Source organism: Triticum aestivum, chromosome 5B (assembly GCF_018294505.1).
Source record: "Triticum aestivum cultivar Chinese Spring chromosome 5B, IWGSC CS RefSeq v2.1, whole genome shotgun sequence".
NCBI lineage: Eukaryota > Viridiplantae > Streptophyta > Magnoliopsida > Poales > Poaceae > Triticum > Triticum aestivum.
The window spans coordinates 226,832,822-226,860,035 of NC_057807.1; the positions used below are offsets into that span (position 1 = coordinate 226,832,822).

Consider the following 27,214-nt stretch of genomic DNA (forward strand, 5'->3'; position numbering starts at 1 on the left):
CATCTTTTGCATACATTATATTTTAAGCTAAACTTCATTGCTAAGTATGTTACTACGATGTTCTTCAACAGGGTCTCTCGATGATAGTTGTGCCTCAGTGGATCGAAGCTAAAGGTCTCATGTCCATGGTTAGCATACAACCAAGACTTCCTACATTGCACATGAGTGCATTCAGGATTTCTAGAAGCGAGCAAGTCTTAATAGTCAAAGACAAGAACAAAATTGTGAAGGATCGCAGAGAAGTACTAGGGGGCAGCAATCATAAGCGTAGCCCACAATTAGGAGACAGGTTCATCTGCATGCTTCAATATGATGAATCAGGAGCGCTCCACATGTTCTATGCTATTTTACCTGAGAGAGAGCAGTAGGAGTGATTAGCTAGCTAGAATGAATTTCAAGATGATGATGATGTGCTACACTATGTAGCTATGATGATTAGACAATATTGGTGGTAATGACTAGGTATGATGATTATTAGCTAGTAGTGTCGGTGGTAATTTTCCCTTACTTGCAACTCCTATGCTGAATTAGAGGCTATGTTGATGCTACTACTAATCATTATTGGTGAAGCAAATGCATCTAAATTTCCATCCATGAATACTGCATTTGAATATTTTATTTAATTTCTAATTAATTAGCTGTAGCGTGGGGTGGAGAAAGCGGCGCTACTAGTACATATGATAGTAGTAGCGTGTGTGTAGAAAGAAGCGCTACTAGTACTTAGCATATCTGCAGCGTGGGATAGAAAACGCGCTACTGCTAATATTTAACTGTAGCGCCGTAGCAGTAGCGCCGGCACCCACGCTACTGGTATGAAAAAAAACCATGCTACTGGTAAGGTTTTTCCTAGTAGTGGTCTTGTGAAGGAGCATCGTCCGAGGACGCCGCGCTAAGCCTCGTGTCCCCGGACATGGCACCTTCGCCCATCGCATAGGAAGGCGTGCCCGGTGCCCCACTCAGGCTGGGCTCGGGGGCTCTCCTCGGGAGGGCCTCAGACCTAGCCAGGGTCATGAGGGAGGCGCTCTTCAGAGCACGCTTCCTAGGAGAAGGCATCAGGTGGGAGGCGCCAGGCGTCCAGGAGTTCCTCAGTAAGGCAATCGAGGAGATTCAAGAAGCAAGGATTCTGCAAGGCGATCACCGCCTGCCAGGAGGCGCGGCTTACTGCCCCAGCGAGGGCTAGGAGTTCCGCGTCTGCATCGACATCCCCGGGTTCAACAGGGCCACATCTCGGCAGCTCATCTGGCCGTCTCATGTCGATCGATGCGAGGGACCACCCCAAAGCTATGTCTGCATGCCCTTCGGCTTGCCTGCCACGGCTGGGGTGTTCCAGCACTACATGAGGGACACCCTGGCAGCTCGCGAGGCCAGGCATCAGGCGATCCTGGCGGAGATGGAGGAGCGCCTCTAGGAGCCTCCCGGTCCCTCTAAGCCTCCCGAGGCTCAGCACCAGAGCGGCTCGTGAGGAACGACTCCGGCATCGCGCGTTTTTGGCTACTTCAACACCTCTTCAGCGATGGTACCAGGTGACAACTCTCTAGTTCGTTCAGTTTGGGGGCGCCCCTCGGGCTGCATCATCCCCAGGCCGCGCGGGTCCGTCCCTGCGGCGTGTATCCCTTTTCGCATCTATCAGAGCTAGTTTACCCTCCTTCGCAAGCTACCTTTAAGTTATCAATTGCCTGACCGGTGCTTCATCGCTAAGAATGTCTCGAGCCCTTGTGAGCCCTCCCACGACCGCCTCATAATTAAGGACTGGCACGGCGTCTGTGCTCGGGTTCGTCCCTGCAGCATTGCTAAACCTAAGAGGCTGAGCTCTGGCTCACGGGCCAGTCCCCGTGTATGTCACCTCCCATGGACCTTGGTGCCTTGTTCTTGCATGAGCTAATCGCGGGTGGATGAGTAAGGGCGCACGACCTAGTGCCCCCGTGGCCACGGGAACCGCGCGCTGGTTGTTTTTCTTCAGGATCTTTGCATGAGAAGACTGGGCACGGCGTCTGTGCTCAGGTCCATCCCTGCAGCGTCGATAAACCCAACGGTTGAGCTCTGTCTAGCGGGCCGGCCCCGTTCACATCACCTCCTGGGGTCGTTGGTGTCTGGCCTTCTTATGCAATAACCTCAGGAGACTCATTCGGTGCAGGCTGCCTAACCATCTCACAAGATTAACACAAGCATCCCCTATCAAGACCAGGCGCAACCTGCCTTGAGGTAGGGCCTCGTGAGTCCCGTGCTGGCTCACGGGTGTCCATATACACCTCCTCCAACCCTGTCGTGCAAGCCACGTGTCAGGGCGGGGCTGTACACGCCCCGGGGGCTCTCCTCGGAGGGAGCCCCCTCCCACGCACGAGTGGAAGCACCATGCTCCGTGCTGGCCGTCGACACTGTCGAGGAGCGGCTATGCCCGTGCAAGAGCGGAAACGCTATGCTCCGCACTGGTGATAAACAAATGGGGGTGGCCTCACTGCCGCATTAACCTCAGGGAGCCTCCGGGCTCAGTGACCAGCCTCACCACGCTGCTCTCCCTTGGGGGGGTAGTTCTAGGGGGCTAGGCACGGGGGCTACGCTCAGGTCACGCCTGGCGTACCCCACCTCGCCAGGCCTCACGGGCCTGGTCTTGGCGCACCCCTCCCAAGCGAGAGCTCAGCGAGGAAAAGGTATGATGGTCGGTTCATACATCAAGGGGGACTCCTGAGCATCGCGTCTCAGGAGCCTAACTGGCCACGTATCCCCTCACCCCTTGGGCTCGTCCTGGCGATCCAGACGACCCAACAGCGGCTGAGGCACGCGCGGGGCTGGGCCCTGCCGACGCAGAACGCCAAGGCCTGACTTTCACCCTTCCTTTTCAAGCCATTTGTACGTCAAGGGGGACTCCTGAGCATCGTGTCCCAGGAGCCTAACTGGTCACATAGCCCCTCACCCCTTGGTCTCGTCCTAGCAATCCGGATGATCCAACGATGGCTGAGGTATGCGCGGGGCCAGGCACTATCGACGCAAAACATTAAGGCTTACCTTCGCACCTTTTCCTAAGTTGTTCCCACGTCAAGGAGGACTCCTGAGCATCGTGTCTCAGGAGCCTAACTGGTCACATAGCCCCTCACCCCTGGGGTTCATCCTGGCGATCCGGACGATCCAACAGCGGCTGAGGTATGCGCTGGGCTGGGCTCTGCCGACGCAGAACAACAAAGAAAAGGGAAAAGTTGAGGGACCATAATATAATTACTACAAAACATATTGTTCCAAGAAAACAGTCTTAATTGCCTCCCCAAGGCATGCTACATGATACAGGACGAACAGGGAAGAGCAGGGTCACCAAGCCACCCCTTAGACCTGGGTGCTGCCGTCACCCGCCAGCGCAGCCCCGTCGTCAGGCGCGTCGCCCGTCCCCTCGGCTGTGGCGGAGGACCGAAGACCAGGAACTTACTCAGCATGGCGTCCATGGAGCTCTTCACAGCGGCAGCAGCAGTGTCCTGGGAGTCGGAGTACACAGGAGCAAGGAAGGAGGAGAAGTCGAAGCCGGCGTCCTGGAGATAGAGATGGCTGAAGACGCACGTAAGGGCTGAGGAAGAAAGCGAGCGCGCCTCACTCTCCAGCAAAGAGCTAAACCCGTCGACAGCATCTTCGAGCACTGCCAAGACTTCAGGGAGCAAAGTAGCAGGGCTATCCCTCGGGGTCATCGCCGTCGCCTTCTTCAAGGAATCGTCCCCGAAGAGCGGCCGTTGAGCCTTGTGGAACCTCACCTCGAGGGACGCAAGGGTGCTGCGCTCCATGGCGGCCGCCTTCTTGGCCTCGGCAAGGGACGCCTGGGCCACCTCCACCTCATCCTTCAGCTTCGTTAGGCGATCGCGCTCCGCAGCCTTCTCCAAGGCCGCCTTCTTCAGCTCAGCGTCTCGATCGGCAGTGGAAGCTTCCTGGGCCTTCAGCTTCTCCTCTCGCTCCTGGAGCTGGCCGGCCTGGGCAGCCTGCTGATCCTGAAGAGCCTTCAGTTCAGCCTCCATCACACGGCACCGATCCTCGGCTTCCGTGGCCTCTTTCCGCGCTAGGTCGCGCTCAGTGGCAACCAGCCCAAGCACCTTCTGGGCTTCCTCCGCAGAACCCCAGGCCGCGTGGACAAACGCGTCGGCCTGGAGCCAACCAGAAATTAGACCCAGGCGTCCCAACACCGCGCGCCGGTCCGGGCCCTGAAGTTCACCCTGGAGGAGGTCCAGCGCCGCCCTCACTTCCTCCAGGGCCCCGGAGGTGGCAGGAGCGCTGCGGCCCGGCTATATGCTGGGCAGGGGAGCAGACGTCCTCGGCACCAAGACAGAAGAAGCCTCGGCAGCAGGAAGGGCCGGGGGCTCCGGAGGCTGGGCGACCTTAGCAGCTGCGACAAGGATGGGCGCTGACGGGGTCCGCCCTGCCGAAGGCGCCGGCACCTCCTAAGGACGGGCTTCCATGCCTTGGGGAGACGGCATCACCACCCGAGTTGCAGGGGCCGTGGCACTCTCCTTCGCTAGGGCCACGACAGCCACCTCGACGCGCTCGGTCACGGCAGCTTCCGCGCCCTCCTTCTGCTTCTTCGACGACTGCTGCCTAATAACAGATGAAGACGCTAAGCATCGCATCAAGAATCAACAAACAAGACCAGGGAGAAGACTTACTGGTCGGCGAAGACATAACTCCTCTTCAGGCCCAACAGCCCCTAAGCCGAGACGGGGTAGCTAGAGCTGAACTCTTGGGAGCAGGAGAACTCGCGGTTGGCGCCACTCGGGACGCTGCCGGCGAAGGCGCAACGCTGCCCGGAGGAATCAGCTCGGTCCCGCCCTACTTCACGGCCGTCCGCTTGGGCTGCTTCGACGAGGCTGCTACGTCTTGAGCTTGCGTTGGTTTCCTTGAAGAGGAAAGGGTGATGCAGTAATAGTAGCGTAAGTATTTCCCTCGGTTTTTTAGAACCAAGGTATCAATCCAGTAGGAGCCCCTCAAAAGTACCACGCACCTACACAAACAAACAAGAACTTGCAACCAACGCAATAAAGGGGTTGTCAATCCCTTAAAGGCCACATGCAAAAGTGAGATCTGATAGAGATAATATGATAAGATAAATATATTTTTGGTATTTTATAATATAGATTGGAAAAGTAAAGATGCAAATAAAAGTAGATTGAAAGCTTATATGATAAGAAATAGACCCGGGGGCCGTAGACTTCACTAGTGGCTTCTCTCAAGATAGCATAAGTATTACAGTGTGAACAAATTACTGTCGAGCAATTGATAGAAAAGCGAATAATTATGAGATTATCTAGGCATGATCATGTATATAGGCATCACGTCCGTGACAAGTAGACCGACTCCTATCTGCATCTACTACTATTACTCCACACATCGACCCCTATCCAGCATGCATCTAGAGTATTAAGTCCATAAAGAACAGAGTAACGCATTAAGAAATATGACATGATGTAGAGGGATAAACTCTTGCAATATGATATAAACGCCATCTTTTTATCCTCAATGGCAACAATACAATACGTGTCTTGCTGCCCCTGCTATCACTGGGAAAGGACACCGCAAGATTGAACCCAAAGCTAAGCACTTCTCCCATTGCAAGAAAGATCAATCTAGTAGGCCAAACTAAACTGATAATTCGAAGAGACATGCAAATATAACTTAATCACACATAAAAGAATTCAGAGGAGATTCAAATATTTCTCATAGATAAACTTGATCATAAACCCACAATTCATTGGATCTCGACAAACACACCGCAAAAAGAGTTACATCGAATAGATCTCCAAGAAGATCGAGGAGAACATTGTATTGAGATTCAAAGAGAGAGAAGAACCCATCTAGCTAATAACTGTGGACCCGAAGGTCTGTGGTAAACTACTCACAACAAATCGGAGAGGCCTTGGAGATGATGGAGAGGCCCTCCATGGTCGATTCCCCCTCTGGTGGAGCACCGGCAAAGGCTCCAAGATGGGATCTCGCGGATACAGAAGGTTACAGTGGTGGGAATAGTTTTTCGTGGTCACTTCTGATGTTTTCGGGGTACATGGGTATATATAGGAGGAAGAAGTAGGTCGGTGGACGCCCGCGGGGCCCACGAGGGTGCGAGGCGCACCGGGCACCCTCGTTGCCGCCTCGCTTGTTTCTTGACTTCCACTCCAAGTCCTCTGGATCACGTTTGTTCCAAAAATCACACTACCGAAGGTTTCATTCTGTTTGGACTCCATTTGATATTCCTTTTCTTCGAAACACTGAAATAGGCAAAAAAACAGCAATACGGGTTGGGCCTCCGGTTAGTAGCTTAGTCCAAAAATGATATAAATGTGTAAAGTAAACCCCATAAACATCCAAAATAAGTAATATAATAGCATGTAACAATCAAAAATTATAGATACGTTGGAGACGTATCAAGCATCCCCAAGCTTAATTCCCGCTCGTCCTCGAGTAGGTAAACGATAAAAACAGAATTTTTGATGTGGAATGCTACCTAGCATAATTCTTAATGTAATTCTCTTTATTGTGGCTTGAATGTTCAGATCCAAATGATTCAAAATCAAAGTTCATATTGACATAAGAAATAGTAACACTTCAAGCATACTAATCAAAGTAATCATGTCTTCTCAAAATAACATGGCTAAAGAAAGTTCATCCCTACAAAATCACATAGTTAGGCTATGCTTCATTTTCGTCACACAAAAATGCTCCCATCTTGTACACCCCCGATTACAAGCCAAGCAATTGTTTCGTACTTAAATAATCTCAAACTTTTCCAACTTTCACGCAATACATGAGCATGAGCCATGGATATAGCACTATGGGTGGAATAGAATATGATGAGGGAGATTGTGTGGAGAAGACAAAAAAAGGAGAAAGTCTCACATTGACGAGGATAATCAACGGGCTATGGAGATGCCCCTCAATTGATGTCAACATGAGGAGTAGGGATTGCCATGCAACGGATGCACTAGAGCTATAAATGTATGAAAGCTCAATAAAAGAAACTAGTGGGTGTGCATCCAACTTGCTTGCTCACGAAGACCTAGGGCATTTTGAGGAAGCCCATCATAGGAATATACAAGCCAAGTTCTATAATGAAAAATTCCCACCAGTATATGAAAGTGACAACATATGAGACTCTCTATATGAAGAACATGGTGCTACTTTGAAGCACAAGTGTGGAAAAAGATAGTAACATTGCCCCCTTTTTATTTATTTTTTCTTTTTTCTTTTTTTCTTTTTTTTTCTTTTTTTCTTTTGGCCTTCCTTTTTTTGGCCTTTCTTCTTTTTTTCTCTGGCCTTTCTTTTCTTTTGGCCTTTCTTTTTTTTTATTTGGGGACAATGCTCAAATAATTATGATCATCACACTTCTATTTATTTACAACTCATGAATTACAACCCAAAACTAGAACAAGATATGACTCTATATGAATGCCTCCGGCGGTGTACCGGGATGGGCAATGAATCAAGAGTGACATGTATGAAAAATTATGCATGGTGGTTTTGCCACAAATACGATGTCAACTACATGATCATGCAAGGCAATATGACAATGATAAAGTGTGTCATAAAAAAACGGAACGGAACGGTGGAAAGTTGCATGGCAATATATCTCAGAATGGCTATGGAAATGCCATAATAGGTAGGTATGGTGGCTGTTTTGAGGAAGATATAAGGAGGTTTATGTGTGATAGAGTGTATCGTATCACGGGGTTTAGATGCACCGGCGAAGTTTGCACCAACTCTCAAGGTGAGAAAGGGCAATGCACGGTACCGAAGAGGCTAGCAATGATGGAAGGGTGAGAGTGCGTATAATCCATGGACTCAACATTAGTCAAAAGAACTAATATACTTATTGCAAAAATCTACAAGTCATCAAAAACCAAGCACTACGCGCATGCTCCTAGGGGGATAGATTGGTAGGAAAAGACCATCGCTCGTCCCCGACCGCCACTCATAAGGATGCATAGTCTAAGAACACCTCATGTTTCAAATTTGTTACACAACTTTTACCATACGTGCATGCCACGGGACTTGCCAACTTCAACAGAAGCATTCTTTAAATTCATAATCACCCAACTAGCATTACTCTAATATCACTACCTCCATATCTCAAAACAATTATCAAGTATCAAATTGATCATAGCATCCAATTCACTTCCTATGATAGCTTTATTATAGCCAACTTGGATGCCCATCATTCTAGGACCAATTTTATAACCATAGCAAATACCATGCTGTTCTAAGAGACTCTCAAAATAATATAAGTGAAGCATGAGAGATTAATAATTCCTACAAAATTAAGCAACCGCCGTGCTCTAAAATATATAAGTGAAGCACTAGAGCAAAACTATGTAGCTCAAAAGATATAAGTGAAGCACATAGAGTATTATAATAAATTCCAATCAAGTGGGTTTCTCCCAAAAGGTGTGTACAGCAAGGATGATTTTGGTAAACTAAAAAGCAAAGACTAATATCATACAAGATGCTCAAAGTAAAACACATATTATGTGGCGAATAAAAATATAGCTCAAAGTAAAGTTACCGATAGACGAAGACGAAAGAGGGGATGCCTTCCCGGGGCATCCCCAAGCTTAGGCTTTTGGCTATTCTTGAATATCTTGGGGTGCCTGTTGGAAATATGAGCAATTTACCAAATGATTTTATTAACAGAAATACTAGATAAATCATGACTAGTATAACATTGATAAAACAAGTCATGCGATTTGACAAAGAGAAGGTAAATAACATCTGCATATATGATCTAGAACCGATCACCTCTAGAGCAGACAGTATATCAAGGTGCATATATGAGGTAGATCCTAACATGTCTAGGGCAAACACTAGAACAAGGAACTGTGACAGGACCTCTAACAGGAAAAACAAGAACACGTACGAGACAGCAGCCGGAGCAGAGGCACTGGACTTGGGGTCGGTGTCCTCCATGTCGTCGAGGAGGTTGTCGACGTCGGGGATGTAGTCGTCGGAGTCCGGGGCGTCCGTGACGAAGGAGTCAGTAGTCGCACAGAGCGCTCCCCAAAAACCTTATCACCTTTCTCCCGTACAGGACTCAAAAGGTGCGGTTTCAGAGGCCTACTGTCCCGACCTGCGGTGCACGCCGCAAGCTGGGATGAGGAAGATCGTAGCAGCAACGTAGTGTTCAGGAACTGGTGGCGAGAGGAAGAATGAGTTCTAGTGCGTCTCTCTGAGAGGAGCGGCCTCCCTTTTATAGGCGCAAGAGAAGGAGGCGTGAGGGCAGCGACGAAAGGTGAAACGAAGAGACGAACATGAAGCGAACAGCCAGCAGCCGAAGGGCTGCACTGTTCGCATTCAAACTCCACTATCGCAAAAACTTTTCAGCTTCCGTGTGACCTTTCGTATACCCGTAGTGCGTGGCAAAAATTTAGACATCGGCTCGGCTCATTCCCGCAACCCGCGGTGCGTCGTGACAAGGCGTGGCGTGGCGAGGCGGGCGGCGGAGGAGGAGCGCGTGTGGATGTCCCTCTTGTTCTCATGCTCATACAAGTGGGGAAAGAGCCTCCCTTATAAAGAGGTCCAGTCCCCTCCAAACTAGCAATGTGGGAATAAACTTTAGTTCCACCTCTTGCCTTGCACGAATGGGCTGCGTGGGCCTCTAGGATTTATTAGGAATTTCTGAAACCGCTATTGGGCTAGGCCCAAATAGACAGAAATTCCAGCAATCCCCCACCAGATCCCAGAGGCACACAAAATTTGCCTTTGGTTCCAAAACACTGTTATATATACCGGTACTGCAGTGGAGACTATTAAGTTGAACTTCCACCTAGAACCCTATGCTACACTAGTAAGCAACTTGAACAGTGGACTGGGCCTTGAACTGCAAGTTTTCTGCGAATCTAGCTTGACATAAAGCCTTAACCGATACGTGGCTACCGTGGGTCTTCCCCGCGGGTGGAGCTTATGCGTCATACTCCGAGACCTTTCATGAATTTACTAGAGAGAACCCTACTCTCATAGATTGCGACGTTTAACAATCGGACTCATATAGGTGTGTTCTTCAAAAGATGTTCTGCAGGACAACATCTCTGCTTCAAAGAGCCACTTAGAACACATTAAGATATACATCAACCTGCCATGCAGATTAGGAGAGTATTGCATCTTCATGGAGTGGTATTTTAATAGTAAGGGTACTCTCCTCCCAGTTGACCAACAGCTTGTCTTCCACATCTAATTCACGGGATCTCCGATCACAAAGAATAGGTTACCATTATGAACAACTCATATTGTGGGTCTCATACCCATCTCCCTCGATGCATTATCTATCACATTACGTGATAGACCCTTAGTGAAAGGATCTGCCAGATTTTTAGACGTTTGGATATAATCCAATGCAATAACTCCGGAGTTTCTCATTTTTCTGACAGACTTTAACCTTCTCTGAACGTGTCGTGATGACTTCATGTTATCCTTTGAGCTGTTCACTTTCGTGATCACAGTTTGATTGTTGCAGTTCGTAAGGATTCTTGGTACAGGTTTCTCAGCAACCGGCAAGTCATTCAAGAGCCGGCGAAGTCAATCTGCTTCGACCATAGTTGTATCTAGTGCTGTGAGTTCTGCTTCCATTGTTGACCTCGTTAAGATGGTCTGCTTGCAAGACTTCCAAGAAACAGTGCCACCTCCTTGAGTGAATACATATCCGCTCGTGGCCTTTATCTCATCAGCATCTGAGATCCAGTTTGAGTCACTATACCCTTCAAGCACCTTTGGGTGCCCAGTGTAGCGAATTCCATAACTCGCATTGCCTTTTAAGTAACACAAAACTCTCTCTAGAGCTTTCCAATGCACATCTCCTGGTTTTGAGACAAACTGGCTCAGTTTGCTAACAGCAAAAGAGATGTCAGGTCTTGTAGCACTGGCTAAGTACATAAGCGAGCCAATAATCTGAGAATATTTCAATTGGTCTCTAGCAATTCTTCGATTCTTTCGAAGCAACACACTAGCATTATGGTGTTGGAAAGGGCTTGCAGTCGATGTAGCCAAAGCGACTCAAGATCTTTTCCACATAGTGACCATCATCGTCTCTCAACAACTTCATGTTCGGAATGACATCAGCTACTCCTAAATCCTTCATCTCAAAACAGCGAGATAGGAAATCCTTGACCTCCTTAATAACATTCAGATTTGTTCCGAAAATCAGTATGTCATCAACATACAAGCAAAGCATAACTCCCTCGCCCCCACCATGGCGATAGTACACACATTTGTCAGCTTCGTTCACAACAAAGCCTGCAGCTGTTAAAGTTCTTTCGAACTTCTCATGCCACTGTTTGGGTGCTTGCTTGAGTCCATACAAAGACTTCAGCAACTTGCACACTTTCCCTTCCTGACCATCTATTACAAACCCATCTGGTTGTTCCATATAAATTTCCTCGTCCAACTCTCCATTTAGGAAAGCAGTCTTAACATCCATTTGATGAACGAGAAGACCATGTGAGGCAGCTAGTGAAAGTAGAACTCGAATAGTGGTCAGTCGAGCCACAGGTGAGTAAGTATCAAAGAAGTCTTCACCTTCCTTTTGGGTATAACCCTTAGCCACGAGCCGAGCCTTGTACTTTTCAATAGTACCATCAGGCCTAAGCTTCTTCTTGAATACCCATTTGCATCCTATAGGTTTGCACCCATAAGGACGATCAGTTATCTCCCAAGTTTCATTCGCCAAGATGGAATCCATCTCGCTACGAACCGCTTCCTTCCAGTAGTCAGCATCTTCAGATGCATAGGCCTCTGAAATAGAACTGGGAGTGTCATCTATGAGATACACAAGAAAATCATCACCAAAGGACTTTGCAGTCCTCTGTCTCTTGCTCCTAGTAGGAACTTCGTTGTTCTCCTCCACAGGACTTTCAAAGTGTTCCATCGAAATGGCAGGTTCAGTAATTGTAACTGGTTCCTGATTCGATGAACTAGGCATCTCCTGATTAGATGAGGTAGCCATATCCTTCATGGGAAAGATATCTTCAAAGAAAGTCGCATCATTCGACTCCATGATCGTACCGACATGCATGTCAGGTACCTCAGATTTTACAACCAAGAATCTATAACCAATGCTATGAAAAGCATATCCCAGGAAAACACAATCCACAGTCTTTGGTCCAAGCTTCCGCTTCTTTGGAATTGGCACATTGACTTTCGCCAAACAACCCCATGTTCGTAGATAAGAGAGTTTTAACCTTTTCTTCTCCCATTCCTCGAATGGAGTTATCTCTTTGTTCTTTGTGGGAACTCGGTTTAGGACATGACATGCAGTCAATATCGCCTCCCCCACCATGCCTTGGAGAGACCCGATGTGTCTAACATGGCGTTAACCAAATCAGTTAGAGTATCGGTTCTTTCTTTCGGCCACCCCATTTGACTGAGGTGAATAGGGAGGCGTCCTCTCATGGATTATACCATGTTCCGCACAAAAAGCATCAAATTCATTGGAAAATACTCTCCACCACGATCGGACCTAAGCCTCTTGATTTTCCGATCAAGTTGGTTTTCCACTTCAGCTTTATAGATCTTGAAAAAGTTCAAAGCCTCATCCTTAGATTTCAGAAGATACACACGGCAGTATCTAGTGGAGTCGTCAATTAACGTCATGAAATATTTCTTTCCACCTTTTGTCAAAACACCATTCATTTCACATATATCTGAATGTATGAGTTCTAGCTAGTGGTGCAAGATTTCTCGTTTCCGCAGTCACATGAGACTTACGAGGTTGCTTAGCTTGCACACACACTTGACACTTAGATCCCTTGACAGTGGTGAAACTAGGGATTAAGTTCAACTTCGCTAGTCGCGACATGCAACCAAAGTTAACATGACAAAGACGTGAATGCCACACATTTGATTCACTATTGTTGCAAATATGATTAACAACTTTATTGCAAACGTCTGATAAGGATAAACGAAACAGGCCTCCTGACTCATAGCCTTTACCAACAAAGGTTCCATACTTGGATATTACAAATTTATTCGACTCAAAGACAAGCTTGTAGCCATCTCTACACAGAAGAGATCCGCTAACAAGATTTTTATTGATGGAGGGGACATAATGCACGTTCTTCAGCCGCACGATCTTCCCCGAAGTAAACTTCAGATCGACCATGCCAACACCACGAACAGAAGCACTTGAACCGTTGCCCATCAGCATGGTTGAAGTCCCTGCGGTCTGATAAGACGAAAACATGGAAATATCACCGCATACATGCACATTAGCACCCGTGTCAATCAACCAATCAGGAGAATGACATACTGAAAGAATAGTGGGAAATATACCATACCCAACATCCTTCATGTCAGTGTCTCCAATGACAACATTAGCGGTCTTGCCGCCTTTCCCAGGATGACGCTTGTCATAGCGATTAGGGCAACTTGGAGCCCAATGATCAGGATCCCCACACACATGACAAACACCTTTCTTCTTGTCATTCTTCTTCTTGAAGTTCGTGTGCTGCACAGCCTTGTTCTTCCCATCAAACTTTGCTTTACCATCAAACTTGCCCTTGTTCTTGAACTTGTGGGGCTGGAAGTTCTTCTTCTGTACCAGATTGGCACTAGAACCTCCCTCAATACCTCGAGCACGGTTGTCCTTTGCTCTCGCCTTTTCTTCCACATCAAGAGTACCAATGAGATCCGGAACGGAAAACTCCTGCCTCTTATGCTTCAGTGAGGTAGCAAAGTTCCTCCACGTGGGAGGAAGCTTAGTGATGATACCTCCGGCAATAAACTTGTCCGGTAGGATACAATTGAAGTGCTCATGTTCTCTAGCAAATGACTGTATCTCATGAGCTTGCTCAACCACAGAGCGTTGTTCAGTCATCCTGTAGTCATAGAATTGCTCCATGATGTATAGCTCAGTGCCAGCATCCGAGACCCCAAACTTGGCCTCGAGTGCGTCCCACATATCTTTTCCATTATCAATTGACGCATAAGCATCAACTATGTTCTCACCAAGAACACTCAAGAGAGCAGCCTTAAACAAGGTATCCATTTTCTGAAAAGCTTGTGCCTGTTGGGCATCTTGCTCTCCTTCAGGTTTGCCAAGATTGGCGTCATAGCAACTCATGGTTTGAAACCATAAGACTGCTCTCACGCGCCACCTCTTATAGTGGATACCCTCAAACATAGGAGGTCTCATGGAAGCAGCAAAAGCACTTGGGGTAAATTGCCTATAATAAGGTTTTTGGATTGTTGGAAATATGAGCAATTTACCGAATAATTTTATTAACAGAAATACTAGATAAAGCATGACTAGTATAGCAGTGATAAAACAAGTCATGCGATTTGACAAAGAGAAGGTAAATAACATCTGCATATATGATCTAGAACCGATCATCTCTAGAGCAGACAATAGATCGAGATGCATATATGAGGTAGATCCTAACATGTCTAGGGCAAACACTAGAACAAGGAACTGTGACAGGACCTCTAACAGGAAAAACAAGAACACATATGAGACAGCAGCCGGAGCAGAGGCACTGGACTTGGGGTCGGTGTCCTCCATGTCGTCGAGGAGGTTGTCGATGTCGGGGAAGTAGTCGTCGGAGTCCGGGGCGTCCGTGACGAAGGAGTCAGTAGTCGCGCAGAGTGCTCCCCAAAAACCTTATCACCCTTCTCCCGTACAGGACTCAAAAGATGCGATTTCAGAGGCCTACTGTCCTGACGTGCGGTGCTCGCCGCAAGCCGGGATGAGGAAGATCGTAGCAGCAGCACAGTGTTCAGGAACCAGTGGCGAGAGGAAGAATGAGTTCTGGTGCGTCTCTCTGAGAGGAGCAACCTCCCTTTTATACTCGCAAGAGAAGGAGGCGAGAGGGCAGCGACGGAAGGTGAAACGAAGAGACGAAGAGGAAGCGAACAGCCAGCAGCTAAAGGGATGCACCGTTCGCATTCAAACTCCACTATCGCAAAAACTTTTCAGCTTCCGTGTGACCTTTCGTATACCCATAGTGCATGGCAAAAATTTAGACATCGGCTCGGCTCATTCCCGCAACACGTGGCGTGGCACGTCGTGATGAGGCGAGGCGTGGCGTGGCAAGGCGGGCGGTGGAGGAGGAGCGCGCGTGGATGTCCCTCTTGTTTTCATGCTCATACAAGTGGGAAAAGAGCCTCCCTTATAAAGAGGTCCCACCCCCTCTAAACTAGCAATGTGGGACTAAACTTTAGTTCCACCTCTTGCCTTGCACGAATGGGCTGCGTGGGCCTCTAGGATTTATTAGGAATTTCTGAAACTGCTACTGGGCTAGGCCCAAATAGACAAAAATTCCAGCAGTGCCATGGGCATCCCCAAGCTTAGTATCTTGCCACTCCTTATTCCATAATCTATCAAATCTTTACCCAAAACTTGAAAACTTCACAACACAAAACTCCACAGGAAATCTCATAAGCTCCGTTAGTGCAAGAAAGAAAAACCACCACATAAGGTAATGTAATGAACTCATTCTTTATTTATATTGGTGTTAAACCTACTGTATTCCAAGTTCTCTATGGTTCATACCCCTACATACTAGCCATAGATGCATCAAAATATGCAAACAACACACGAAAACTAGAATCTGCCAAAAATAGAACAGTCTGTAGCAATCTGTAACTCTCGAATACTTCTGGAACTCTAAAAATCCTACAAAAATAGTAAGTCCTGGGCAGTTTGTCTATTGATCTACAACAAAAAGAATCAACTCAAAATCACGTTTCTGTTAATTAACAAAATTATTTTCGTGCGCGCAAAGTTTCTTTTTTTCAACAGAATCAAATTAACTATCACCATAGGTTATCCTATAGGTTCTACTTGGCACAAACACTAATTAAAACATGAAAACACATCTAAACAGAAGGTAGATGATAAATTTATTACTAAACATAAACAAAAACAAAAAACAAAGATAAAATTGGGTTCCCTCCCAACTAGCGCTATCGTTTAACGCCCCTAGCTAGGCATAAAAGCGAGGATAGATCTAAGTAGTGCCATCTTTGGCACTTAATTCATAAGTAGCTCGCATGATAGATTCATAAGGTAATTTGACTTTCTTTCTTGGAAAGTTCTCCATGCCTTTCCTTAATGGAAATTGGAATCTAATATTTCCTTCCTTCATATCAATAATCGCACCAATCATTCTAAGGAAAGGTCTACCAAGAATAATAGGACATGAAAGATTGCAATCTATGTCAAGAACGATAAAATCTACAGGCACAAAGTCCTATTTGCAATAATGAGAACATCATTGATCCTTCCCATTGGCTTTTTAATGGTGGAATCCGCAAGGTGCAAATTTAAAGAGCAATCATCAATATCATGGCAACCTAGAATATCACATAAAGTTTTCAGAATTGTGGAAACACTAGCACCCAAATCACACAAAGCATAACACTCATGATCTTTAATTTTAATATTTATGGTAGGTTCCCACTCATCATTAAGTTTTCTAGGTATAGAAACTTCCAAATTAAGTTTTTCATCATAAGATTGCATCAAGGCATCAAAAATATGTTTGGTAAAAGCTTTATTTTGACTATAAGCATGAGGAGAATTCAACACGGATTGCAACAAGGAAATACAATCTTCTAAAGAACAATTATCATAATTAAATTCCTTAAAATCCATGACAGTGGGTTCAATGCTATTTAAAGTCTTGACCTCTCCAATCCCACTTTTACCAAATTTAGCATCAAGATCTAATAACTCCGAATCATTGGGACGCCTTTTAACTAAAGTTGACTCATCTCCAATCCCATCATTATTAAGATTCATATTGCAAAACAAAGATTTAATAGGGGACTCATCAATAACTTTTAGATCTTCATCATTATTGTCATCTAACTTTTCTAGTTTGGCAGCCATCGTATTGACTAAGGTAGCTTGCTTATCAGAAATTTGGGCTATAGAATTTTCAATACGAGTAATTTGAGAGTTCAAACCATAAATTTCTTTAGACATATCATCAAGCTCTTTGTTCGTAAACCCCATAATTTTTTTGTTCTTTTAGCTCCTTTCTAAAGAAATTATTATGCTCAAATTGTAAAGTCATAAAACTTCTAACGTTTGATTCAATCTCTTCCAACCTTCTAAGATGAAGGTCGGTGTTCTTAGGCAAAGCCATAAGGGCAAACAGGCACACAAGCAAACAAAAAGGCAAGTGAAAGAGAGAGGAGAATGGGAAAGAGAGGGAGAATAAAGCGACAAGGGTGAAGTGGGGGAGAGGAAAACGAGAGGCAAATGGCAAATAATGTAAGTGCGAGGGAGACGAGTTTGTGATGGGTACTTGGTATGTCTTGACTTGAGCAAAGACCTCCCCGGCAACGGCGCCAGAAATCCTTCTTGCTACGTCTTGAACTTGCGTTGGTTTTCCTTCAAGAGGAAAGGGTGATGTAGCAATAGTAGCGTAAGTATTTCCCTCAGTTTTTGAGAACCAAGGTATCAATCTAGTAGGAGGCTCCTCAAAAGTCCCACGCACCTACACAAACAAACAAAGAACTCGCAACCAACGCAATAAAGGGGTTGTCAATCCCTTCACGGCCACTTGTGAAAGTGAGATCTGATAGAGATAGTATGATAAGATAAATATATTTTTGGTATTTTATAATATAGATGCGAAAAGTAAAGATGCAAATAAAAGTAGGTTGAAAGCTTATATTATAAAAGATAGACCCGGGGGCCATAGGTTTCACTAGTGGCTTCTCTCAAGATAGTATAAGTATTACGGTGGGTGAACAAATTACTGTCGAGCAATTGATAAAAAAGCAAATAATTATGAGATTATCTAGGCATGATCATGTATATAGGCATCACGTCCGTGACAAGTAGACCAACTCCTTCATGCATCTACTATTATTACTCCACACATCGACCGCTATCCAGCATGCATCTAGAGTATTAAGTTCATAAAGAACAGAGTAACGCATTAAGAAAGATGACATGATGAAGAGGGATAAACTCATGCAATATGATATAAACCCCATCTTTTTATCCTCGATGGCAACGATACAATACGTGCCTTGCTGCCCCTGTTGTCACTGGGAAAGGACACCACAAGATTGAACCCAAAGCTAAGCACTTCTCCCATTGCAAGAAAGATCAATCTAGTAGGACAAACCAAACTGATAATTCGAAGAGACTTGAAAAAATAACTTAATCACACATAAAGGAATTCAGAGGAGATTCAAATATTTCTCATAGATAAACTTGATCATAAACCCACAATTCATCGGATCTCGACAAACACACCGCAAAAAGAGTTACATCGAATAGATCTCCAAGAAGATCGAGGAGAACATTGTATTGAGATTCAAAGAGAGAGAAGAAGCCATCTAGCTAATAACTATGGACCCGAAGGTATGTGGTAAAAAACTCACAACTCATTGAAGAGGCCCTGGAGATGATGTAGAGGCCCTCCGTGGTCGATTCCCCCTCCGGTGGAGCGCCGGCGAAGGCTCCAAGATGGCATCTCGTGGATACAGAAGGTTACGGCGGTGGAAATAGTTTTTCGAGGTCGCTTCTGATGTTTTCAGGGTACATGGTTATATATAGGAGGAAGAAGTAGGTCGGTGGATGCCCAAGGGGCTCACGAGGGTGGGGGGCGCGCCCAGCCCTAGGGGGCGCGCCGGGCACCCTCGTGGCCACCTCGCTTGTTTCTTGACTTCCACTCCAAGTCCTCTGGATCCCGTTTGTTCCAAAAATCACGCTCTTGAAGGTTTCATTCCGTTTGGACTCTGTTTGATATTCATTTTCTTCGAAACACTGAAATAGGCAAAAAGACAGCAATACGGGATGGGCCTCCGGTTAGTAGGTTAGTCCCAAAAATGATATAAATGTGTAAAGTAAAGCCCATAAACATCGAAAACGGGTAATATAATAGCATGGAACAATCAAAAATTATAGATACGTTCGAGACGTATCCGAGGCCACCCCGAATCTTGTGGTGACCCTAGTGGAGCGATCCACCTCCACCACCAGAGGCGCATCTTCATCATCATCGTCAGGGAAGTCGCAGAGGAGCTCCCTCTGCCGCGAGGCAGAGGATTCCTCCACAACCTCGTCCTCTGTGGCCTCGGATGATTGGTCGCCGGATGACAGGTCTACCAAGGATGTAGGCGGCGGGGGAGGCCCCTCCCGCACGAGCCCAAACTCGTCAAAGACCGGCATGGCAGCAGCAACCTCTTTCCCGTCGACTCGGCAATACAACGGGAGCCAGTCCTCCGGAGGATTGCTCGGGTCCTTCCCAGTCAAGTAAAGCAACACCTTGCTCAACTCCTCCTCGGGAAGGGCGTCCTGACGCAGGCGGATCTTGTTGTCAACGCCCCCAAGCTTCCACAGGGGGCGAGAGCAATCTTGGAGCGGCGCTATGCGCTACGTCAAGAACTCCTTCATGAACATGGCCCCCGTCAGCTTCTCGCTCTTCAGGTCCTCCTCCATCTTCTTCACCAATGGCTTCAGGGAAGGGTTGGCGATCTTCTCAGAGTACCACCCCTTCCCGGAGGAGGGGAGCTCGGTTGGCAGCTCCAGCAAGTCCTGGGAGCACTTGGCATCCATCAGAACCCACCTCTTCAGGGCATCCTCCACCTTCCCGGCGCGGCAGATCGCGTTACCGCCCCGCGCCATGACGAAGCCAATGCACCCAACGGTATGGTCGCCAGTCATGCGGAGGAAGAAGAGGTGGCGAAGCATGGAGACGGAGGGCATCACCCCCACGAACACCTTGCAGTAAAAGCCGAAAATGGACAGGAGGAGGATGGAGTTGGGATGAATGTGGAGCGCGTGGAGGCCATAATGGTGAAGAACGGCATAGAAGAAGCGGGAGAATGGGGGCACCAGCCCCGAGTAGATGTTGTGCAGGAAGAAAGGGAAGAAAGTACTGTTCGCGGGCTCCGGCACAGCGGCAGCGACCTGGAGCGCCGTCCCCTTCCATTCGTTGTCCTCGCTCGCCATCAGGAGGAGCGCGGTCTGGAGCTTCTCCCCGGCCACGGAGGGCACGAGCAGCACCGACTCATACCAGGCGGAGCCGGCAGCCGGGGCTGAGGCCGTGGTCTTCTCAGCGGCCATTGGGCGAAGGATTGGAGGAGAAAATCGGCAGATCTGGTGAGTTCTTCCGCTACTGGGAGAAGGGGATCTGGAGCGAGATGAAGAAGAGGCAATGAAAGCCTGGCGGCAGATGTCACCCCTTTTTGTCAGACGGAAACATTTGCCGAGCTAGCATGGGGAAGTGGAGTCCCCCACGTCCCATCAATCGCCACGTGTCATCAAGGCCGTAGGCTGTTAGGGCCCGCGGCGCTCCGCACTTGCCCTTTGGCTTCGCCTGGAAACCAATTCCGAGCGCGCCTTGGGTCGGGGGCTATTGTCGGCGTTCTGGATATGGGGGTATCCAGCCCTGCCTGCGATGGGCCCTGCGGCCCACCGCATGGCTCCATCAACGGCCTGGTACGGCCCAGCTTCATCATCAACAACTCAAGACCCTCGCGAGGGGCCAAGCCTCATGAGGCGGACGACGCCAAGACTCCCTTGGGGATCGGCCTCCTTAGGCTGGCTCCCGAGGGGCAGAGGGTTCTATGCAAGGTTTACCTCACGAGGATCAGCTGACGTGAGCCATGATGACCAAGGTCAGGCGGGCGCCAGGTGGGCGCCAACGGGCACAAAGCGCAGGTTACCTCTTCAGTGCAAGGGAGGCAAGCCACAGGCGCAGAGTCCCGAGGAATCAGCCAAAGGTTTTCATTCTGGTGCAACAAGACCAAGACCGCCAGGACGGCAGGACGGAGGTCATCCCCGAGCCCACCGCAGCGTCACGACTAGAGGCTTTTCGCAGGCGAAGACTACTTTTGTCAGGATAAGTTGTACTACTTGTCCCCTTTCAAATTCGGCCGTTATGGGATCCCTTCCCGCCAAAATTTGGGAAGAGGACCAAGGCCACTATAACTATGACTTAGCCACAACCATAGAGGGCATCCAGTTCACATCCCATCAGCTCCCTCGAGCTCAAGAACACCTCACCTCCTGAGGCCAGTTCATCCCCTGTACTAGTTCATCCTCAGCCCTCCGAGGCAATCCACCAAAACGCTGGAGTAGGATATTACACCGCAAGGTGACCTAAACCAGGATAAATTGATGTGTCTGTTTGTTTCTTTGAACTCGTCACGCTAGGCTTAGGAGGATCGCAAATGGGCAGGCTGGGTTGGTTGAGATCTTCGCACGCATCCCAGAGTTCGAACCTCTCAAGGGTTTGTGGAACCCGTAAACCGACAACACTCATCTCTCTCCTCTTAAATAACTTGCCACATCAGATTTTTTGCCTACGTGAAAGGCTTAGCACCTGTACAAGGTGAAGCATTGGGAGGGGTCTAAGCACATTAAATAGCTTAGCAACTATACTCCCCAATGCATATGCACTTAGCTTATGGTTGCTAAGCTTGTTTCATTTAATGATTTAGCAACTAAAGCTCTTCATGTATTGGTGGGATTCCTTTCTTTAAATGTTTTGCCTAGGTTCACACGCATAGCATTTTTTTTCTTGGGATCACCACACTCATTTCTCTCCTTTTAAATAACTTGCCACATCAGATTTTTTGCCTACGTGAAAGGCTTAACACCTGTACAATGTGGAGCACTGGGAGGGGCCTAAGAGCGTGGCGTACACTCAGGGATGCGGCGCCAACTAAGCAGAAACTAAGCAGCGGCTAGTCGAGGACATGCAAGTAGTAGCGGCACCAATTTGGGGGCAAAAGAGAGGTGAAGGGATGTTAGGCTAGGGTTAGACAGAGGAGAGAGAGAGAGAGCAGAGAGCTAGGCGGCCTTACATGCTTTAAAAATTGATTTCTGGGTGTCCCCTGTTCATGTCGATGTCCGTACAAAACGCTCAAGCGCCGCTTAAGCTATCATTGCACTAAGCAGAGGCACACCGCTCGCTCAGCGCCTAGCGCTTAAAAAAACTTGCGAAAAACTAATGATGCAACCAATTTACATTCCTAATGCGCATTAGTTAGAACTAGAAGGCTCCCTAAGCAAGAACGAAAATTGCAAGCTGTTATCAAACTTTCAAAAAATTATAGGTTAAAATACAAAAACAAATGAAACAAAGTGATCATCCGTGAGCAAACACCACCTAGAAGCATATAAATACCAGACTTGCTGAACGGAAAAGTTTGCACCAGTGAACTAGAAGGCTCCTTAAGCAAGAATAGTATTCTTAGCTTACCATCTTACAGGCTAATCTTGATCGCCTAAATAAATGTCATGAATGACTGCCATTTCCTTTCAGCTTGAGTTCAAGCTCTAACTCTTTGCGCCTTACCTCCAGTTCTAAGCGTTTAATCTCAATCTTCATATGTTCGTTATCTGACCTCATCCTTTCCAGTTCCTTGTCCTTAATTTTACTGGATAGTTCCCACTTGAGGCGTTGTTCTGCAAGCTCCAGCGCCTCATTTTAGATTTTCAAGCATTGTTTTTCAAGCTCTGCAGATTGCAATACTAAGTCCTTCTATGTCAAAGCCAAGCTCGTTCCATCTGGAACAACTTCGTTGATATCTAGTGCGATTCCATGGGGATTAGTCCTCCGGCTACATTCGTGTGCACTCAAAGAGTTCCCAAAACTAGCATCCTCGTGATCTGCTGTATACCGCATCTTCTTTTGCATGGGTAAGCCCCCTTTATTGCTATGTGCCACATGATGGTCCTCATCATTATCTTCCTCATAATCAGAGTCTGAACTCTGGTCATCTTCATCGGCATCTCCACTTGCTCCTCGCATCATATCATTTTCCTCTTTGCACCTAAGAGCAAACTGCAGTGAATGCTGAAGTGCAGGATCTTCAGGCAAACTAATCCGGTTATTATTATGGTAGGAGCACATCTCCTCATAGAATAAGTGCCTTGAGCTCAGTGTCTTCCTTGCGTCATCTTTCAACTTGTCAGAGAGATTATCCATGCGATCCAGAAGTGCTGGATTCTCCACAACCTTGCAAGTTCTACCCCGACCAAGGATATCTGTAAGCCTTTTGTATCTCTTATTGAGGTCATTGAACTTATCCTCGCACTGCTGCGGTGACACATTGCAACCTCGCTCGCCCATCACCTTTGATATTGCCTTCCACTTGCCTTTCTTATGCACCATTGCACAGTTCCTCCTTCCACATCCTAAATCAGCTCCTGGATCCTCACCAGTGTAGGACGCTAAAGTAACTAAAAGCTTAACCATTGAATCGGTCCACTTCATCCGCTGCCATGTTGAGCCCTTCTTTCCCTTGCCGCTGTGGCTATCAGTGGTATCCTCGTTCAGACCATGCTCCTCATCATCGCTCATGGAGTCCTTTTGTGATAGTGGTGGTGGTGGACCTGGTGGTGATCACCTTCCTTTGTTCTCTGAATTGAAATTCCGACAAGTGGTCAGAATTTGTAACCTGGTTCATAGGCATGGGGAATTTGCCAGGTATCTGAGAGTGGTTGAAGCCCTGATTACCGGAGCTTGGACCGTGCATTTGCATGGGATTCCGGTGCAAGTCTGAACTGCCATAAGTTGCTCCTTGCATAAAGTTTCTAGGTGGCAGGTTATTGCCTTCCATTATCCCAAAGGATCATTCCACTACTAAAACGTCTTATATAATACCAAATACGAATGTAGAATTTGGCACTACTTCTTCAGCCTGAAATCCAACGCAAGAAAGTAATTCAGATGAACTATTGAGCAGTCAATACTGATTGCACATTTGAGAACTTCTAAACGATACAAACCTGCCCGTAAACACACAGATTGCACTTTAATCAAAATCACCTATATTGCAAACTGAGACCGTCCTAGATTTGATATAACTATTAATGTGCAAGCAGTGAGTTGGGTTTCTTCGGCACAGTTCAACAGTAAATTCAAAAAGATTGCAGTCTCTTATACATTAGCGTACAACTCAATACTTAAGTGAAACTGCCTAAATGACCAGCAACATGATGTAAAGATTTTAATCAGTGAATGGCATCGAACTAACAAATAGGAGAGCTAAAGAAGAATTTGAAGTAGAGCATCAGAGTTACATATGTGCATCAGACCTAAGTTACGTATGCATGGGATTCAGGTTTCAGAGAAGGAGCAAGCAAAACAAACAAGTCACTATCTGAACAAATTCCTTAATAATTACCGAAGGGTGCTCTCCTATCAACTGAATGGGGTCAGGGAGAAAGATCTGGCTGCAATAGAATAATCAGATCGAAGAGAAGGCTAGTGAAGGCCGAAGAACAATCCGAGCAAGATAGGGCTTCCTTACCAAGAAGAAGAATCGCGTCCGGGTAGGTCTTCACTCGCTATCAATAGAGAGGACGAGAAAGAATGCCCACGAGGGAGATCTCCAGGCATAGTTCGGCGGAACGAGGGGACTAGGCGAGCTTTCTTTTTTGACAGCGAAGGGCGTTTCAGCCGTGCTGGCGATGAGGAAGACGATTTTCTGTCAACGATATTGCACTTCGTTCTTTCTCTTTTCTTTTTTCCTTTTGGTATGTGTTGTTATTGCTCGGCAAAAAAACGTGGGCATTGGAGCAACTCCAACGCGTCGACAAAGGGACGCGCTTTTTCTGTTTGAGTCGTGTTGCCCGCTCATTCATCCTTTTTCTCTTACGTTTGAGCCGGCCGTGCATCCAGCGTGTGGACATATTTTCATCCTTGTAACTGTCCTGTCGTGTGTCTTTTTGCAAACATTGATATCATTGTGAGATCCGACCATGCCAAAGAAAAAGTGCCAAATCTAGAGATCTTGTGAGGCCACGTCCTCAAGTATGACGGTGTAAGCTTTGACATGACCCCTATACTGCCCCTGCCAAGTTGAAGGGCAAGTGTTGCACTCCCAGTGCATATAATCTATGCTACCAAGCATCCCCGAAAATCCCCGGCTGGCATTCATCACCAACAACCGAGTTGTATCTACAGCATTTGGCTCTCTCAAGTACTCCGGGCTAAACATTGCTATTACAGCCTTGCAGAACTTATACATGGGTTCTAGGCACGTCAACTCGCTCATTCAGAGATACTCATCAATGAGATCACCGGAACTCCGTATGTAAGCATCCAAATAGTTGCAGTGCATTTCTGATAAGAGGAGAAGCCAATCTTTTCAAGGGCATCCTCTTTGCACTCGAAATACTTATCGTACCACACCTCCCCCTCCTGAATACGGTTGAACACATGCCTAGCCTTACGGAAACGACGACAGAATAGGTGGTGTTTGAAGAGCGGGTTGGGGGTCTCGAAGTAGTTTTTCCAGAGTAGGAACTGGTCGCTCTGTCGAATGTGATTCAACGCCGAAGTGTGTCCCGGGATCAAGCCCCTAAACATCGGCCGTTGCCTACTAAGATGGTTATGGACGAGCAACACAGTAGCCACAAACTCCTCATCGTCGAATGAAGAATCATCCAAGTCACAAATGAAATTGTGGAGAAAGAACTCATCGGTGGAGTCCATTGGTACCTTGCGAGCAACCCGTCGCACAGCTTGCGAGCGTCATGGAAGAAGCTGGCCGGTGAAGAGCCTCGTGCCTTCCCTGGACCATGTAGCAGGTCCGTCGGTGTCCGGCGAGCGTGTGGGCGTCCGGCGAGCGAGGCACCCCGCGCTTCGGTACTACAGGCGGCGGGTGGGTTGTGGTGGCGGCGACATCGGGGGTGCCGCAGTGGCGGTGGCGATGATGAGGGGGCGATGGGAGGCGTGTTGTGTTGGGGGTCGTGGGTGCGGACGGCTGGCCTGGGGCACCGGAACTAGGTAGCAGCGACGCGGGGGTGGGCGAGTAGTTGTGCTAGCTGTCGATGGGAGGAAGATGGAATGGTTATGTGCCACCGATTGGCGGACCAGGGGAGTAGCGGGCATCGTGTGCGTCCATTTTGTGTCCGCGCCGACGCAAACGAGGCACAAATTTGGGCCGAGAATGGGTCGCGCGGCGGACAAAAAGCGGATGCGCATCCGTTTGGGTCACCGTGTTGGGCTAACTTTTTTGTCCATTTCGACCAAAATGGACACGCACAGACGAATTTGGTTGGCGCGTTGGAGTTTCTCTTAGAGCATCTACGACCGGACTTGGCAAATTTGATCCCTCAAAAGATCACCGATCAGGTTGTAGGATCGAAAGTATGTCTAGAGGGGCGTGATTAGACTACTTGACCAAATAAAAACTTATAGTTTTCCTAATTTTAGTTGTGGGCAAGTTTTAGCAATTCTACCAAGTCAAATACACCCTACGCATGCAAGTCTAAGAGTTGTGCAGCGGAAAGTAAAGACTTTGCATATGAATGTAAAGGAGGGATTGGAGATTTCAAACACAATGAGGACATGATGATTTTTGGCGTGGTTCCCATAGGTGGTGCTATCGTATGTCCACGGTGATGGAGACTTCAACCAAAAGAGGTTAAGGGATGCGCGAGTCCATGGAGGGCTCCACCCACGAAGGGTCCATGTAGAAGCAACCTTGTCTATTCCACCATGGCTTACGTCCACAAAGGACTCTCACTCGGGTAGATCTTCATGAAGTAGGTGATTTTCTTACCCTTACAAACTTCTTGTTTCAACTCCACATGATCTTAGAGGCTCCCAAGTGACACCTAACCAATCTAGGAGACACCACTCTCCAAAAGGTAATAGATGTTGTGTTGGTGATGAACTCCTTGCTCTTGTGCTTCAAATGATAGTCTCCTCAACACTCAATATCTCTCTCACAGATTTGGCTTGGGTAGGAGAAGGATTGTAGTGGAAAGCAACTTGATTAGGCCAGAAATCAAGGTTCAAATGGTAGGAATGGAATCTCTTGATCTCAACACATGAGTAGGTGGTTCTATCTCAGAAAATGAATGGTGAAAGTTGTGTTTCGTTCTGATGGCTCTCATAGAGAGTAGATGGGGTGCACGCCTTCACCCAAAATCCGATTAGTGTAAAACTCGGTGAGACCGATTAGTGTAAAAGATATGAATGTTGGGCTTTTCAGTGGGAACGAAGTGACAACTCGGTGGGACCGAAGTGCAATGGCTAGGGAAGAACTCGGTCTCGGAATTTCTGACTGTCTCAACTCGGTGATTCTGAAGTGAAACAATATTATCACAGAAACTTGGCAATGCCATCTCCATGGGACCGAAATCCTTTTCGGTCAAACCGAATTGCTAGGGTGTGGTAGTGGCAATGATAGTGGTTATCTTGGTGGGTTCGGATGGGAGATTTCGGTGGGACCGAGATAGGGAATTAGGGTTTTGGACATATGTGTTTTGAGAAAATGATTGAGG

At 47.2% G+C, this 27,214-nt stretch overlaps 1 pseudogene; it reads right to left on the reverse strand.

Moving 5' to 3' along the window:
- Window positions 1-21,981: 21,981 nt before the first annotated feature.
- LOC123111116 (uncharacterized) lies at window positions 21,982-24,470 on the reverse strand (annotated as a pseudogene).
- Between the last annotated feature and the right edge of the window lie 2,744 nt (window positions 24,471-27,214).